This window comes from Sceloporus occidentalis, unplaced genomic scaffold, assembly GCF_023333645.1.
Source record: "Sceloporus occidentalis isolate IW3139 unplaced genomic scaffold, rSceOcc1.0.p SCAF_4, whole genome shotgun sequence".
Lineage (NCBI taxonomy): Eukaryota > Metazoa > Chordata > Lepidosauria > Squamata > Phrynosomatidae > Sceloporus > Sceloporus occidentalis.
The window spans coordinates 136187429-136202862 of NW_028316984.1; the positions used below are offsets into that span (position 1 = coordinate 136187429).

Genomic DNA, 15434 nt, shown 5'->3' on the forward strand with positions numbered 1-15434 from the left:
ACGCTTCATTTGTACAAAATGCCCTTTCTGTATACAGACCGCCCTTGCCAAACACGGGGGATCATTTATTGATGCCCCGCATAAGAAAAAAATGCAGGACCTCAAGTCTCGTTTGTATGAATGGGGTGCGTTCCCGTGTGCTGCGTGGCGCAGGTGCACACCCCATTCATTCTATGGGGGCTTGCTGTCCACGTGACCTTGAGTCCGCGTATGGCAAGCCCGCTTATGGCACAGGCGTGCTGTAGTTACCAGAGTTCTCCTTTTGCATTCTTTAAACATACTTCCCATGAGATCAGACTGATACAGCATCTACTTCTAAAATAAAGACTATACACTGAATCTTTCCTGCAAGGAAAATTATAAGAGATTTTAAAAAAAGAATATTCCAGCTTTTTGAAAGTGTGATGTTTATGTTCAAATATTCCTGTTTTCCCAAAGTAATTAAGCTTTACAACAATATGTACACAACATATTGTTTTTGTGTAAACAGAAACATCTGGCTGTTTCTGACTTAAGCCAACTGAAAACGATTTGGATTCTTCAATCATGGGCTGCGGTTCCATGAAGAGGGACTTCTTGCAACGGACGGGTTGCATCTCACGCCAGTTGGAAGAAATGTTTTTGCCAACAGTCTCAAGAACTTGATCAGGAGGCCTTTAAACTGAGTTCCGAGGGGAAGGGAGACAATATTAAGGAAAGCGAAAGGGATGGCGAAAATAGTCAAACTGACATAGAGGAAACAAGAAAAAAAGTGCAAGGACCCAACAGTGGGAGGCAAAAAAACTTGCACAGGCAGCAAGTAAAAGGGATCCATGGTCTGTGATGTTTCTACACTAATGCACAGAGCATGGGAAATAAGCAAGATGAACTCGAACTCCTAGTACAACAAAGCAAATATGATATAATAGGCATCACTGAAACCTGGTGGGATGAGTCTCAGAATTGGAATGTGGAAATAGAGGGGTATAATTTTAAGAGAAATAGGCCAAACAGGAAAGGAGGAGGAATAGCACTATTTGTCAGAGATATTTACACCAGTGAAGAGATCCAGGACATCAATACTGACAGCCGGGTGGAGAGCATCTGGATAAAAATTAAAGGGGAAGGAAACAACAAGGATGTTATGGTGGGAGTCTACTACAGACCTCCAAGTCAGACTGAGGAATTGGATGATGCCTTTCTAGAACAGATGACCAAGCATTCAGAAAAGAGAGATATAGTAGTGATGGGCGACTTCAACTATCCTGATATTTGCTGGAAGTCAAACTCAGCAAAATCCTCAAGGTCTAGCAAATTCCTCACTTGCCTGGAAGACAATTTCATGGTCCAAAAGGTGGAAGAGGCAACAAGGGGATCAGCTATTTTAGATCTGATCCTAACCAACAAGGATGACTTGGTTAATGGGGTGCAAGTGGTGGGATCATTAGGTGGAAGTGACCATGTCTCCTGGAGTTTGTAATACAGTGGAAAGGAGAAGTCAGGCATAGTCAGACACACAGTCTAGACTTTAGGAGAGTGAATTTCAGTAAACTTAGAGAAGTATTGAGGGCGATCCCGTGGTCAGAAATACTAAAAGATAAAGGAGTTCAGGACGGATGGGACTTTCTCACAAGGGAGATACTGAAGGCACAATTTCAAACAGTTCCAGCGAGAAAGAAAAATGGGAGGTGTCTCAAGAAACCAGGATGGATGACTAAGGAACTTTCAACTGAGCTAAGTTTTAAACGGAACATGTATAAGAAATAGAAAAAGGGGGAAATCACGAAAAAGGAATTCAAAGAAATAGCAGGCATGTGTAGGGGTAAGTCAGAAAAGCTAAAGCACAGAATGAACTCAGACTTGCTAGAGAGGTTAAGAACAACAAAAAGGGCTTTTTTTGATATGTCCGCAGCAAAAGTAAGAAGAAGGAAATGGTAGGTCCACTGCGTCGAGAAGATGGCAAAATGATAACAGGGGACAGAGAAAAGGCAGAATTACTCAATACCTTCTTTGCCTCAGACTTCTCAGAAAAGGAAAAGGGTGCTCAACCTGAGGATAATGGAGCAGAGGACAGAATAGGGGAATTTCAGCACAGAATAAGTGAAGAGATAGTAGAGGAATACCTTGTTAATCTAAATGAATTTAAGGCGCATTACAGAGCGCCGAAAAGCAGTGCTCTGCCTGCGCCGTCATTAGCTGCGCCGAGAAGCCCCAACAGCCAAACCGCGAGGCTTCCTGGCGCAGCTGAAAAGAAGCTCCAAAATGGCGCTTCTTGCGTTGTGGAAATTATGCGATGAGGTGCCAATGGTGCACTCAACGCGTCATTTTCACGACACTAAGCGTCCGGCACGTAAAAATCGCCACGCCCGTATGTATAGGGCGTGGCCATTTTTATGCTCCCGTCACATGCTAGGGGTGAGGCCGGTATGGACGCTAGGCCTTGGCCAACTCCTAGCACGTGACGGGGGTACCGCAAAGGCCCGTGCGGAACGGGCCTAAGTCTCCAGGACCAGATGAACTCCATCCAAGGGTATTAAAAGAACTGGCAAATGTAATATTGAAGCCATTGGCAATAATCTTTGAAAACTCCTGGAAAACAGGAGAAATCCCAGCAGACAGGAGGAGGGCAAATGTTGTCCCCATCTTCAAAAAGGGAAAAAAAGAGGAACCCAACAGTTATCGTCCAGTTAGTCTGACATCAATACCAGGAAAGATTCTAGAGCAGATAATTAAACAAAGAGTCTGTGAACATCTAGATTGCAATTCCATAATCACAAAAACTCAACATGGGTTTCAGAGAAACAAGTCATGCCAGACAAATCTAATCTCTTTCTTTGATAAAATTACCAGTTTGGTAGATGAAGGGAATGCTGTGGATATAGTATATCTTGATTTCAGTAAGGCCTTTGACAAGGTTTCCCATGACATTCTTGCAAACAAGCTTGTAAAATGTGGGCTAGACAAAGTAACTGTTACATGGATTTGTAATTGGTTGACTGGCCGAACCCAAAGGGTGCTCAACAATGGCTCCTTTTCATCCTGGAGAGAAGTGACCAGTGGGGTCCCACAGGGCTCTGTCTTGGGCCCAGTGCTATTCAACATCTTTATCAATGACCTGGATGACAGAATTGGGAACATACTTATCAAATTTGCAGATGACACCAAATTAGGAGGAATAGCTAATATCCCAGAGGACAGGATTAAAATTCCAAATGACCTGAATTGACTAGAAAGCTGGGCCAAAGCTAACAAAATGAAATTCAGCACGGAGAAATGTAAGGTATTGCACTTAGGGCGGAAAAATAAAATGCACAAATATAGGATTGGGGACACCTGGCTGAATGAAACTACGTGTGAAAGGGATCTAGGAGTACAAGTAGCCCACAAGTTGAACATGAGTCAACAATGCGATGCGGCAGCTAAAAAGGCCAATGCAATTTTAGGCTGCATCAATAAAAGTATAGTGTCTAGATCAAGAGAAGTAATAGTGCCACTGGGTTCTGCTTTGATCAGGCCCCACTTGGAATATTGTGTCCAGTTCTGGGCACCACAATTCAAAAAAGACATTGAGAAACTGGAGCGTGTCCAAAGGAGGGCAACTAAAATGGTGAAATGTCTGGAAACCATGTCCTATGATGAACGACTAAGGGAGCTGGGGATGTTTAGCATGGAGAAGAGAAGATTAAGAGGTGATATGATAGCCCTGTTTAAATATTTGAAGGGATGTCACGTTGAGCAGGGAGCAAGCTTATTTTCTGCTGCTCCAGATAACAGAACCCGAAACAATGGATGCAAGCTACAGGAAAAGAGATTCCACCTCAACATTAGGAGGAACTTCGTGACAGTAAGGGCTGTTTGACAATGGAACGCACTCCCTTGGAGGGTGATAGAGTCTCCTTCCTTGGAGGTCTTTAAGCAGAGGCTGGATGGCCATCTGTCGTGGATGCTTTGATTTGGATTTCCTGTATGGCAGGGATTGGACTGGATGACCCTAGTGGTCTCTTCCAACGCTACAATTCTATGATTCTATGAACCCTAAGGTGAACCTGTCAGGACCATGTGCCACACTGGTCTGAAAATGACATGGATGTGGCCACTAGGAGGATCTGGAGCAGAGGTTACTACAGTTCAAGTGGCAGGTGGATAAGTCAGCATTTGGTAAGCTGTGCATCATGGGAAGTCTGATGCAACATGCACAGTAAGTGAAGTCAGCCAGCAGTGCATCATGGGCAATGTTCTGATGCAACAGGTACTGGGTATGAAACCAGCCAGGTTTCATTGGTGGCATGACTGTCACATGGCTTCCACCTATATAAGGGGGAAGGTGATTATCTCCGTTGTTGCATTGTTATGGTCAGTGGTTGGCGAAGCACTTTGTTAGTTTATATAGCTGTGAGTATTCAAGACAGCAGTCTGATACTCTGTGTGATCTTTGTAAATCGTTTGGCACAAAGATTAAAAAGTCCTCGTGTTGAGTGAAATCTTGCTGTCTGGAGATCTGTTTCCTCAGGCTGGAAGCTCAAAGTGGCAGCCTGTGTGTGGGAGGAAATTTGCTGTGCAGCTGCAGGCCTTGCAGAAGCTTCGCTCTTGGCAGACCTTCTTCTAGGCATCCTGGTCGTAGGGGACACAGCTTGTCTCTCTACGTCCCGACAGAGCCTGTCACAGGGATTTCTTGGCAAGATTTGTTCAGAGACGGTTACCTCTGCCGTCCTCTGAGGCTGAGAGAGTGTGATGTGTCAAAAATCATCCAAAGGTTTCCATGGCAGTGTGGGGATTCAAATCTTGGGCTCCAGATTCCTAATCCAATGCTCAAACCACCACACTTTTTCTCTCTAATATAAGGTACTGTTTATTCCATTAGTTTTCTATCTGTATTTACTGTATAAACAAAATACTCATCCCAGGAATTATGTAAAGGAAAATATCAGGACTCTGGTAAAGTATAATTTCTTAATATTTCTGTTCCGCATGCAGTGCTCTTTCTTTGTAAGAACTAGCAGTCAATGACATTAAATAACAGGTACTAAATTGTTCCTATCAAGCAGAGTGTAATTAAAGTTGTGCATTTATCTTCATACTAATGAACTGAACTGTCCCTGTTGGAAAACTTTAATTAATTTTGATTAGTAATTATTTTAATATGTTCAAGCCTGTGATGGCTGAAACAATTTATGTAGTTACCTAGTGTGAAAATAATTAAGAGGTTTATCTGTGAATTAAGAGGACTTTTATTTTTAAGCACCATTGTTGCTGTCTTTTCTATTTATGTGCACTAGCCATTTATGTGTATTTCAGAGACTAATTAAATCATTTCTAGTATTAAGGAAAAATAGCATGACTTCTAATAATGTATTTGACAGTAATCCTTCAGCCTTCCATAAATTAGCTATTTTCCCTTTGTACATCTCTGGCAAAGAATCATGGGAGTGTTCTTGAGAACTTCACATGATATGCCCAAACTGAGTATGGAAGTAGGGTGGGGGAGTTATGTTATAAGTACCATGAGTTGCAGTGGAAAGAGTGTTGACCATGTCTGACAAATGAGACAATTGTGTTCTTATGAGAATCTAACAGTGCCAAAAATGAACCTGTGTGTGAATATTAAGATTAACTGGAAATATTAAAATATTTGTCTTCCAGTACTGATTTCTGCAACCCTGGAGAAAGGCAGGCTATATATTGAATAGATAAATAAACAACATTTTAAATCTTTGTCTTCATCATATTGTTATGTAGTTAGCCATTATGATGTGTACAATATAGAACTTGTGGTTTGCTATTTTGTAATCTAAATGTCAAATCTCATGCTACACATACTCCATAGGAAACAAGGTACAACAACCTTGACAACCTGTCCCCTCTTCTCTTTCCATTGTCTATTTCCTCTTTCATCACAGCCTCTCTAAACTAGGTATCATATATTCTGCCGCTGCAAAAAAACAGGTGAAAACATTTTAGGGATAAGCCAGAAACTGGAAAAAGATGATAGTGCTCCTATGTGTGTACTCACTTCTATTTCAAAAGTGAACAGAAAACTCAGATTTGCTAACTCTTCATTCAAGTGAAAGGTTTAAAGATGGTTCTACACAAAGAAGTTACAGGTAATGATGAATAGAGATGTACCAGTTTTCTTGGTGTGCTTGATTAAGGTTTGTCTGGTATCCTCCAGATGTTTTGAAGGGCAGCTCCCTTAATCTTTGAATATTGGCCATACTAGGGCCTATAAGAATTGTAAGCTAAAACATTTGGTGGCCATCATATGGTCTACCTTTGCCCTAGGCGGATTGCAAAATCCATTTCTAACTCACTGTCTCTTAAATTCTAGAATTTAATATCACTGTCTTGATCTTTTCATAGAAATAATGGTCTCATTCTAGTAAGAGATGTCCATTAACATGGATTTGAAGAAACTGTGAACATAACTTTCCATTGTTTTCTTAGTCCTTATATTAGAAATGAAATGAAATTACTGTCATGTTTTTCTTTTTTCTTTTCTTTATTGAGATTATGTGTCAGATTGGATTTTTTGGCTATCTTGTTAGAGTGGCTGTCTTGTGTCTGGTGGAAGATACTAAGTAGAGTGCTCATGATTACTAAAAACACTTCACATATACTGTTCGCAAAGTACATCATGTTGATTATAATGAGTGTGTGTATATACTTTGAATTATCTTCTTTTAGTATTCTAGTAAAATGAATGAGAGATTAGCATAGTTGGTTTTGGAGCTCCTTTGTAGGTTTAAGTTAATTTTGATTTTGCTCAGTGGAATATTCCTTGTATACATAAGAAGGGTAATACAGCACTGACTGCTAACTTGAAGATTATCTTTTGTGTCTCATTGTAAAGTTAAGTCATTCACAGTACCATACATATAAATTGTAACTATTATAAGATATATATCAATTGTAGATTTATATAGATATAAAATGTAAATTATTAGCCCCTTTGGCACTTTTTGTACAGAGATTTTCTAAAACATAATTAATTGTTTATAAATTTTTCCAAACAATTTTTTTTTGCAGTGACATAACATGACTGGAAGTCAACAGTGGGTTTTTAAGTTGGATGAAAGTCACTGGTTTAAGTTACAGAGCTCTTTTTAACCCTGTGGTGTTGCCTCTTCAAGGAGGCTTTGCGGGACTTTGAAGCACCTAAACAATTTGCAGAACTTGTTTTAGCTGAGAAACTTGTGGTATGAATGTGTGTGCCACACACAACAATGGTTCTGTTTTATCATACTGCACATTATTTATTTCTAGCCCAGTCACAGAAGAATTAAGTTCACATATTTCTGTTTTGTATCAGTGGTAATTTGAATTGATGATGTTTGAGAATATGCTTGGGATCTATTTTTAATCTACATCATAAAGTTGTAGGCATTCCTGTGAAAGGAAAGTACTGACAGTAAAAACAAACCTTTTGGAGGAATACTTAGGAATACTTAGATCAAATGCATTTTTACTTGTTGGGGGGGGGGGGGGCAATAAAGTACTCTACTAGGCATGGGTAATGGAGCAAACAACTGAGTGCATTCCAAAATCAATTATATTCTACTGCTGTAGAAATTATATGTTAGAAGAAAATGCTTTCTGGTAGCACCAATATTTTCCTGATATTTTTTATGCTGGCGTTTTCAACTGTGTCAAAGAAATGCACAAATGTTTTCTTATTTCAAATAAGGATAATAGAGTGTACTTTGAGAAATGCAGTACAACAACAAAATCAGAATTCACTTGATGGTGACTAGACTTCAAATGCAAAACAGTGTTCTGGAGCATGTATTTGCCACAGCTCCTATTCACAAAAGAGAAGTTGTAGATAATTCTGTAAACCAGGGGTGGGCAGTTATGGCTAGTGGCAGGGGCATATTTTTGCCTTTGTAGCACCATGCTATTTTTGACCCAATATCACAGCCAGATTTTATTTCTAGTTACAACCTCCAACTTGGGGATTTAGTTTTAAAAGCTAAGAGTTTTCTGGGTAAATTTGCTGCTCCTGGAGACATGTGAGAACAGCGTTTGAACTTTTTTAAATTTTATTTATTTATTTATTTTGCCTGAATTTTTGGGAGCTTTGGGAGAAGACACAGTTTGGAGGAATCATATCTTCACCACTCCTGCTGGAATTTATAATCTTTCAGGAATATATAATCTGCAAGATGTTGAGAATAAATAGAATTTTATGTATGCCACTGGTTATTACTGACACATGGCCCACTATTTATTGACAATGGTGACAGCAGTATCAATGTCAATAGACTATCCTTAAATTTTCCAAATGTTACCCCTAGTAAAGTGAGAAGCAAAATTGTGGCACATACACAAACACAGCAGGTTATAACAACAGATGATAAATGGGCTATTCTTGAAAAGTGCAGAAGATCATAGTAGGTATTTTATATAGTATTCAGCTGAGATGGGCTAAGAGGACAGGTTCTGGTACATTTATGCATAATCTTGTAGTTATGCTACAGTCTTTCATTATAAATGTTTGGGAAATTCAGGAGTTTATGACAGAGACAGATGTTATATCCTTCAGATGTTGCTGAACTACAGTTGCGATTATCCATAGCCAACAGTAAGGAATGCTGGAATGTGCAGTTCAGCAGCATCTGGAGAGTTGCACTTTTCCTTACTCTGTTTTAAAGAGAGATGTGGGAGATTAGCACATTGGCTAAATAAATAAAGGCACATTTAATTTTCAAAACAGGTGTTATCGCATTCACCCTTGCTGGGGTGAATGCAACCCATTTACAGCCTGAATACTAGCCAGGCTTATCCTGCGCCTTTTCAAAAATAGAAACAAATCTCATTTTTGAAAAGGTGCAGGATAAGCCTGGCTAGCATCAAGGCTGTATATAGGTTGCATTTGCCCTGTCATGGGTGGATGTGATAACACCTATTTGAAAATTAAATGTGCCTTTACCCCATCTGGAATAAGGTGCTTTATAGCTAATGCGCAGATCTCCTTGGAGTAAAGGAGAATGGGGCTAAACAGACAGGTAGGAAGGAGCGGTCAAAAGCTGCTCCCAGCCCAATCACCCCAGGGCTACAGCAAACACACATCGCAGCCCCAAGAGCATCTCTTATCACAGTCCCACAGTCCCACAGACTGCAGCAAGGAGCAGAAAAGAGCCACTTCTTTTCAGAGGTGGTTTTGGACCACCTTAGGCTGCACTTGTAACAAAAAGAATGTTCTCATAGAAGGGTTCGAACCCAAGGAAACTGACTTTTGGTAAACAGATTTATTCCTTTCACACATCTGACTGACTACTATGAAGAGCTGAAAGACCTGTATCACGGAGCCCTTTGGAAATTTAGGGCAAGGGTCTTGATTTGCATCTTTCTGGACCATATTACATTCTGTCCCATTCTCACAATTGGGTAGATATGCTTTATGTCCTGTGGCCTGGATATCACACTGTATTGCATCTGTTGAAGCAGGTTTATATCCACAAAATCTCATTCTGCCTTGTCCCCTTCCTTCCTCCATTTTATGCTGCAAGAGACTAACACAGCTACTTCTTTGTAAATTAATAGATAAAGTTTACTGTTTCTAGGGGAGTTCTTAATATGCTGAAAATAGAAATGTATAAATTGTGCCCTCCAATGAGAAAATAGTTTCCAATAAGTCTTAGGCAATTTAGGAGTGAAATGAGGGAATAAATTAAACTATTAAATTTGTGACAGTCACAAAAACAAAGTACCACATATTGCTCTGAAATTATACCATATGGGTGTGTAAAGTTGGTTGTCCATAGGATAGCTGCATAGATGAATGATTTCTAAATGTATTTGTAGTGAAGTAAAGTAGCTTTTACAAAATGGATTGCTGCATCAATAGAAGTATAGTGTCTAGATCAAGGGAAGTCATAGTGCCACTCTATTGTGCTTTGGTCAGGCCCCACCTGGAATACTGCGTCCAGTTCTGAGCACCACAATTCAAAAAGGACATTGAGAAACTGGAGCATGTCCTAAGGAGGACCACTAAAATGGTGAAGGGTCTGGAAACCATGTCCTATGAGGAACGACTTAGAAAGCTGGGGATATGTAACCTGGAAAAAAGAAGGTTAAGAGGTGATATGATAGCCCTATTTATATATTTGAAGGGATGTCATATTCAGGAGGGAGCAAGCTTGTTTTCTGCTGCTCCAGAGAACAGGACCCGGAACAATGGATGCAAGCTGCTGGAAAAGAGATTCCACCTCAACATTAGGAGGAACTTCCTGACAGTAAGGGCTGTTCGACAGTGGAACACACTCCCCCAGAGTATAGTGGAGTCTCCTTCTTTGGAGGTCTTTAAGCAGAGGCTGGATGGCCATCTGTCGGGGATGCTTTGATTGAGATTTCCTGTATGGCAGGGGGTTGGACTGGATGGCCCTTGTGGTCTCTTCCAACTCTATGATTCTATGATTCTATGAACCTAGCTTATTATTATTATTATTATTATTATTATTTGTATCCTACCTCTCCCTGTATTGGATCGAGGTGGGTAACAAGAACAATAAAATGAAACATGAGTATCAGTAGATAAAAGCATAACAGGACATAGTATATCCTAGTTCCCCTATCTTCCTCCCACCCTAAAATACCATTAAAAACAATTCTCAATAGAATGGTTGATAAAATAGATTGAGATCAAAGTCCGATGGGTACAGCTAAACAAATGGAGAGTGAAAATTCTGAGGAGATCAGTTAGGGAAGGCCTGCCGGAAGAGATCTGTTTATATTGCCTTCTTAAAGGCCTCCAATGATGTTATATGACAGATCTTATCTGGCAGGTCATTCCAGATTTTTGAAGCAGCAACAGAGAACGTCCTCTGGGAAGTTGTCTTCAGTCTAGTTCTCTGCAACTGCAGTAGGTTCTTCCCAGAGGACCTGAGATTATGGGAAGGATTGTATGGGAGGAGGCGTTCCCTCAGGTAAGCTGGGGCCAAGCCATGTAGGGCTTTAGTAGTTAATGTTCTCTAGAAAGTTTTAGTAAAGCAACTAAAGCAAAATAAAGGAGTAACTGGACCATATTATGTGAAGTTGTATGCTATTACATTAAAGTAAGCTGGGGCTTTCCAACCCTTTGTAGACATAGCACTTCTTTCTCAGCTGGTGACCCCATTCACAGAAAATGAAATGGACTGGGAAGGGAATTTTCCAAATTTTTGTGATGGATTGCAAAAAATATCAAATTGATTTGTGAACAGAGAAATAAGTCTACCTTACATAGCTTGGTGAGTGATACTGGCTTCCTTCTTCTTTTCCATGGGTTGGTGAGTGATGTGCTCAGCCTGCAGACAATCAGCTATTAAGAGCTCTCCTAGTGGCTGCTGGAGTTTCATCAATGCCTAGCCCCTAAAAGATGCTGTACATATTACTCCCTTCGTCACAGACAAAAATGAAAAGGCAGCTAAGCACTCTTTTGTATACCTATGAAAAATACGTCTGGCTCTTCCTTTCCTCATATAAATACTTTTAATTAGTCCTTCTCTTCCAGAGAGTATGAATCTCTCTCTTTCCCTCTCCACTTCTCTCTCTCTCTCTCTCTCTCTCTCTCTCTCTCTCTCTTAGAGATGGCCTTTTAAAAAAAGCATCTCAATTTGGCAAGCTAGTTGAGAGTTCTGAGTAGTTCCAGAGAAGTTCTGATGTTCATTTACACAGCTTGAAGAGTAATACTAATTCCTCTGAAAATGTTCATACTGTAGGCAATGCAACACTCAAGTCCCAGATGCATTTATAAACTTAGTGGGTGCTGCCATGTTGATAAGAGGCACAAACTGTTGTGTTTGTTTGTATGTGTGCACCGTGGCTTGCCATAACAATACAAGTTAAATATTTTCAATGTTGAATTATTTTGAAATATGTTAACAAAATGGTTTCTTGGAGATGTCTCATTCATGGGGTCATCCTACGTCAATACTGACTTGACAGTAACTAATAACAAATGTTACTAGCTTACTCCTCAAAATGATGACTGGATAAGACTGTTTTTGTCCAAATACTATACTGTATTGCCTTAATTACAAAATATGTGGTAATTTTTCCTACTTCTTGTACATGACAAAAGTGAAATATAAGTGCTTAAGTAGCATATGGTGCTCCACCTTGCAAGCTTTCATTAGTTTCAGATGTAAAACAGTTTTACTTGTACAGATCAAGGGCTTTTTATTTTTAAATTGTATATAGTATATGCAATAGAGTACAGTACTATTTGTTAAGTTTTGATTTAATCATTTTATGTTGCTAAAACAGTAAAGTAAGGTTAGAATTGATATGTACATAAGTACTGTACATCAATTTTTCTTAAAGGTTTTGACTTCTTAAAAAAAATAAGAGTGTGGCTTCAAAATGGCTTCAAAATGTCCACAAAATTTACATTTTAATTAGTTCTAATATTAAATAAGTGTAAGTAAACATTTAATGACAAAAATAAGAAGCTTTGAGGAACATGTTATCTGATATTTTATTTTATTTGATCTCTGATGTTCTCAATCTGTTGCCTCCTTATTTTATCTAATTGTATCTTGTATTACTATCTATTGTTTTATATGTAATTTGTAGAATGTTCGCCATTGGCAGGTTTCATTTTTATCAATTTCATTGTCTGTATGTACAGTGCTGTGTAAATCTACAGCGCTATATAAAGTATAATAATAATAACAACACATGATTATAAGTTTGCCGCTGTCAAATATTTATTTTGAGAGAGAAACTAATACCAAACTTAGCAAACTGTTTAGCCAAACTGCAAGCCTCGCAAAACAAAAGTATGTTGTAAACCATCTTACAGGCAATTTTTTATCCCTGGAAGGCCAAAAAAAAAAAAAAAAACAGCCCAGAGAATGAAATCTTTGAGACACAGTTTGCCAACCCCTTATAGTTTCACAATTACTGGATACATATGCAGTACTGTGTGGAAAGAAGATGGGTTTTTGGTCTTAGTTCAAGGCAATCTCTAGCTTACGATAACCCAAATGAAGAGTTTGCATATGTGACACAAACCCAACGAGGCAGTGATATCTCAGGCTAAATCCACAATGCAGAAATAATCCTGTTTCACAATACTTTAACTGCCATGGCTCAATAGTATAGAATTCTGGGAACTGTAGTTTTGTGAGATATTTAGCCTTCTCTGTCAGAGAAGTCTGGTCCCACAACAAACAACAGTTTCTAAAAATTCCATAGTACTGAGCCACAGCAGTTAATGCATTGTGAAACTGGATTATTTCTGCAATATGGACACAGCCTCACAGTTAGTTTGCGCTATGGAGGACTGGTGCTTGTTTTCCATTTTCTTGATGTTTGGGCTGAGTGTTTGGCTCAGGAAATCTTGCCCTCAAACATCTAAATAATTGTCCTGTGCCGCATCAAACACTGTGTAAGATGGAACCAACAAAAAGTTTCATTCATTGGATTCATTTTAAACATATTTCCTTTCTTGATGCTGTTTGTTCCCTCTGCCCTCTAACCCAGTTTCACCCTGTGAGTCCAATAAGTTATGGACATCCACAAGATTTTAGCTTCCACCTTAATTATTTCCAGTGGCTATTGTGATGTAAGAAATATGATGCAGTCAATGTTGTTCCAGTGGGAGAAGAATGCAGATCAGAACAACATTTATTAGACCAGTCAATCTGTTTATATTAAATCAATTATATTGATAGCGTTTAATAACAAAAAGAATACATTTAAAATCCAACCCTGTATTTTCAACAAATGATAAATTATTTCTGGCATCTACTATTTCAGATTTACTTCTACTCTTCATGATAATTTGATATAATGGATATGTTTTATTTCTGAAAGGCCAGTATATTTCATTATCAACCTAAGAAAGAATAAATGATTGCAGAAGTATGCTGTTTTTCATATAATTATTTAGAGTGTCTGATAAGCAAAGAAATTAAATGGTGATTGTCTGGCAGTAAATCACCCTTTCAACAGAGCACTTTTATACTAGCATTTGTTAAGGTGTGATAATTTTGTGTAGGATGAATACATACTTCCTACTCTTTATTTTAAATTCTAACATTTCTAAACTGTTCTTCATTGGGAATTGAGAGAAATTGGGCTGTTTAGGTTCTGTATGTCTTTGCCAGAAAGACCATATCTTCAGTACTATCTGCATTGTGTCTACTCTCAAGATACTTGTGCACACACAAAGTTCTCATGGTACCATGTTGTCCAACCCAAGACTGAATGGTGGTTTTCCCCAATCTCTTGCTTGATGTCTGGAACAGAAACAACACCTGGAAGAAGTTAAACAAGCCAGATAACTTTTTCCATTTAAATTCATTTATTTCTAGCAAACATTCATATTTATCTAGTTGTGTACTAAAATAAACAAAGATTCCTACATCCATTTTCCATTATTAAAAGATGTGCTGTTGAAATTAATAATTAGACACCAATTCACATGCACGCATGATTTCTTAACTTAAGTACATAACAATAATATTTTTAATTTTTATTTGGAAGGAATGAGCTATGTTTAGAATATTTAATATGGCACTGAAATCCTCCGTAAGCCTCTACAAAAACTACATTTTTGTATGTTAGGTGGGTATTTTGTTCAGATTTTTTTTCATTTAAAAATTGGAAGTATGTGGGCTTTGTTCTTTGGGTCTCAGAGGCCACAAAAACGGGCTGAGGTAATTTATCACTTTTACATTTACCATCCCCTATTTTAAGGAAGCAGTTGGAAAAAATAGTGGCCACTCTCTGCTGCATTTTAAATTGCCCTTTTCTCTGCTTTAACTTTTGGCATGACCTGCATCTGTAGTTTACCCCTAAGTTAGTGCAAGTGAATTAAATGAGTTGTTATCTGTTACAAAGAGAACAAAATAAAGTGTTCCTGTGTCTTTGGGGAATGTATTTCTGCCTCTCACGCCCCCCCCCCCCGTAGGCATTATATTTGAAGATCATGTTGATCAGAAATTACAAATTAATTGCCTGCCATCTCTACCAGTGGCGAACTGTCATTTTAGCACTTCACATCTATGGTCCAATGATGGGCAGAAATGAATGATGAATTATTGAAATGGTTTCAAGCAATCTGGAATATTCTTTGTATTCTCAAACATATCTGATATTGCTGCTGAGTCTTTTCTGGATAAGTGAAAATAGAAGTGAAGGCATTTTAAAAATAATTGTTACTGAGTGCATTTTCTCATTTACATACTTTGTGATTGAAAGCTGCTGTATTATATACAATCCTGGCATTTGGGCTGAGACAAAAGTGATTTTTAAAAAGAGGAAATAAATACAGAGCTATAAATACGTTCACATTCTACTATCCTAGCATTAATCATTGTAGTTTCCAATCTGAATCTGTTTTCTTGGTTCAGTGATTACATAGTATGCATCCTTTTGTCTCCAATGGGGATCCAAAAACTAGGACACAAAACTCTTAAATATGCTTGGGACTGGGTTAACAGCTAGGAGACAAAAAAAAAAACAAACAC

General features: G+C 38.5%; 1 protein-coding gene across 2 annotated transcripts in view; it reads left to right on the forward strand.

The window, feature by feature from the left end:
• Window positions 1–15434, forward strand: part of FUT8 (fucosyltransferase 8) — a 142587-nt gene that overhangs the window by 104618 nt on the left and 22535 nt on the right. The window lies entirely within an intron of this gene.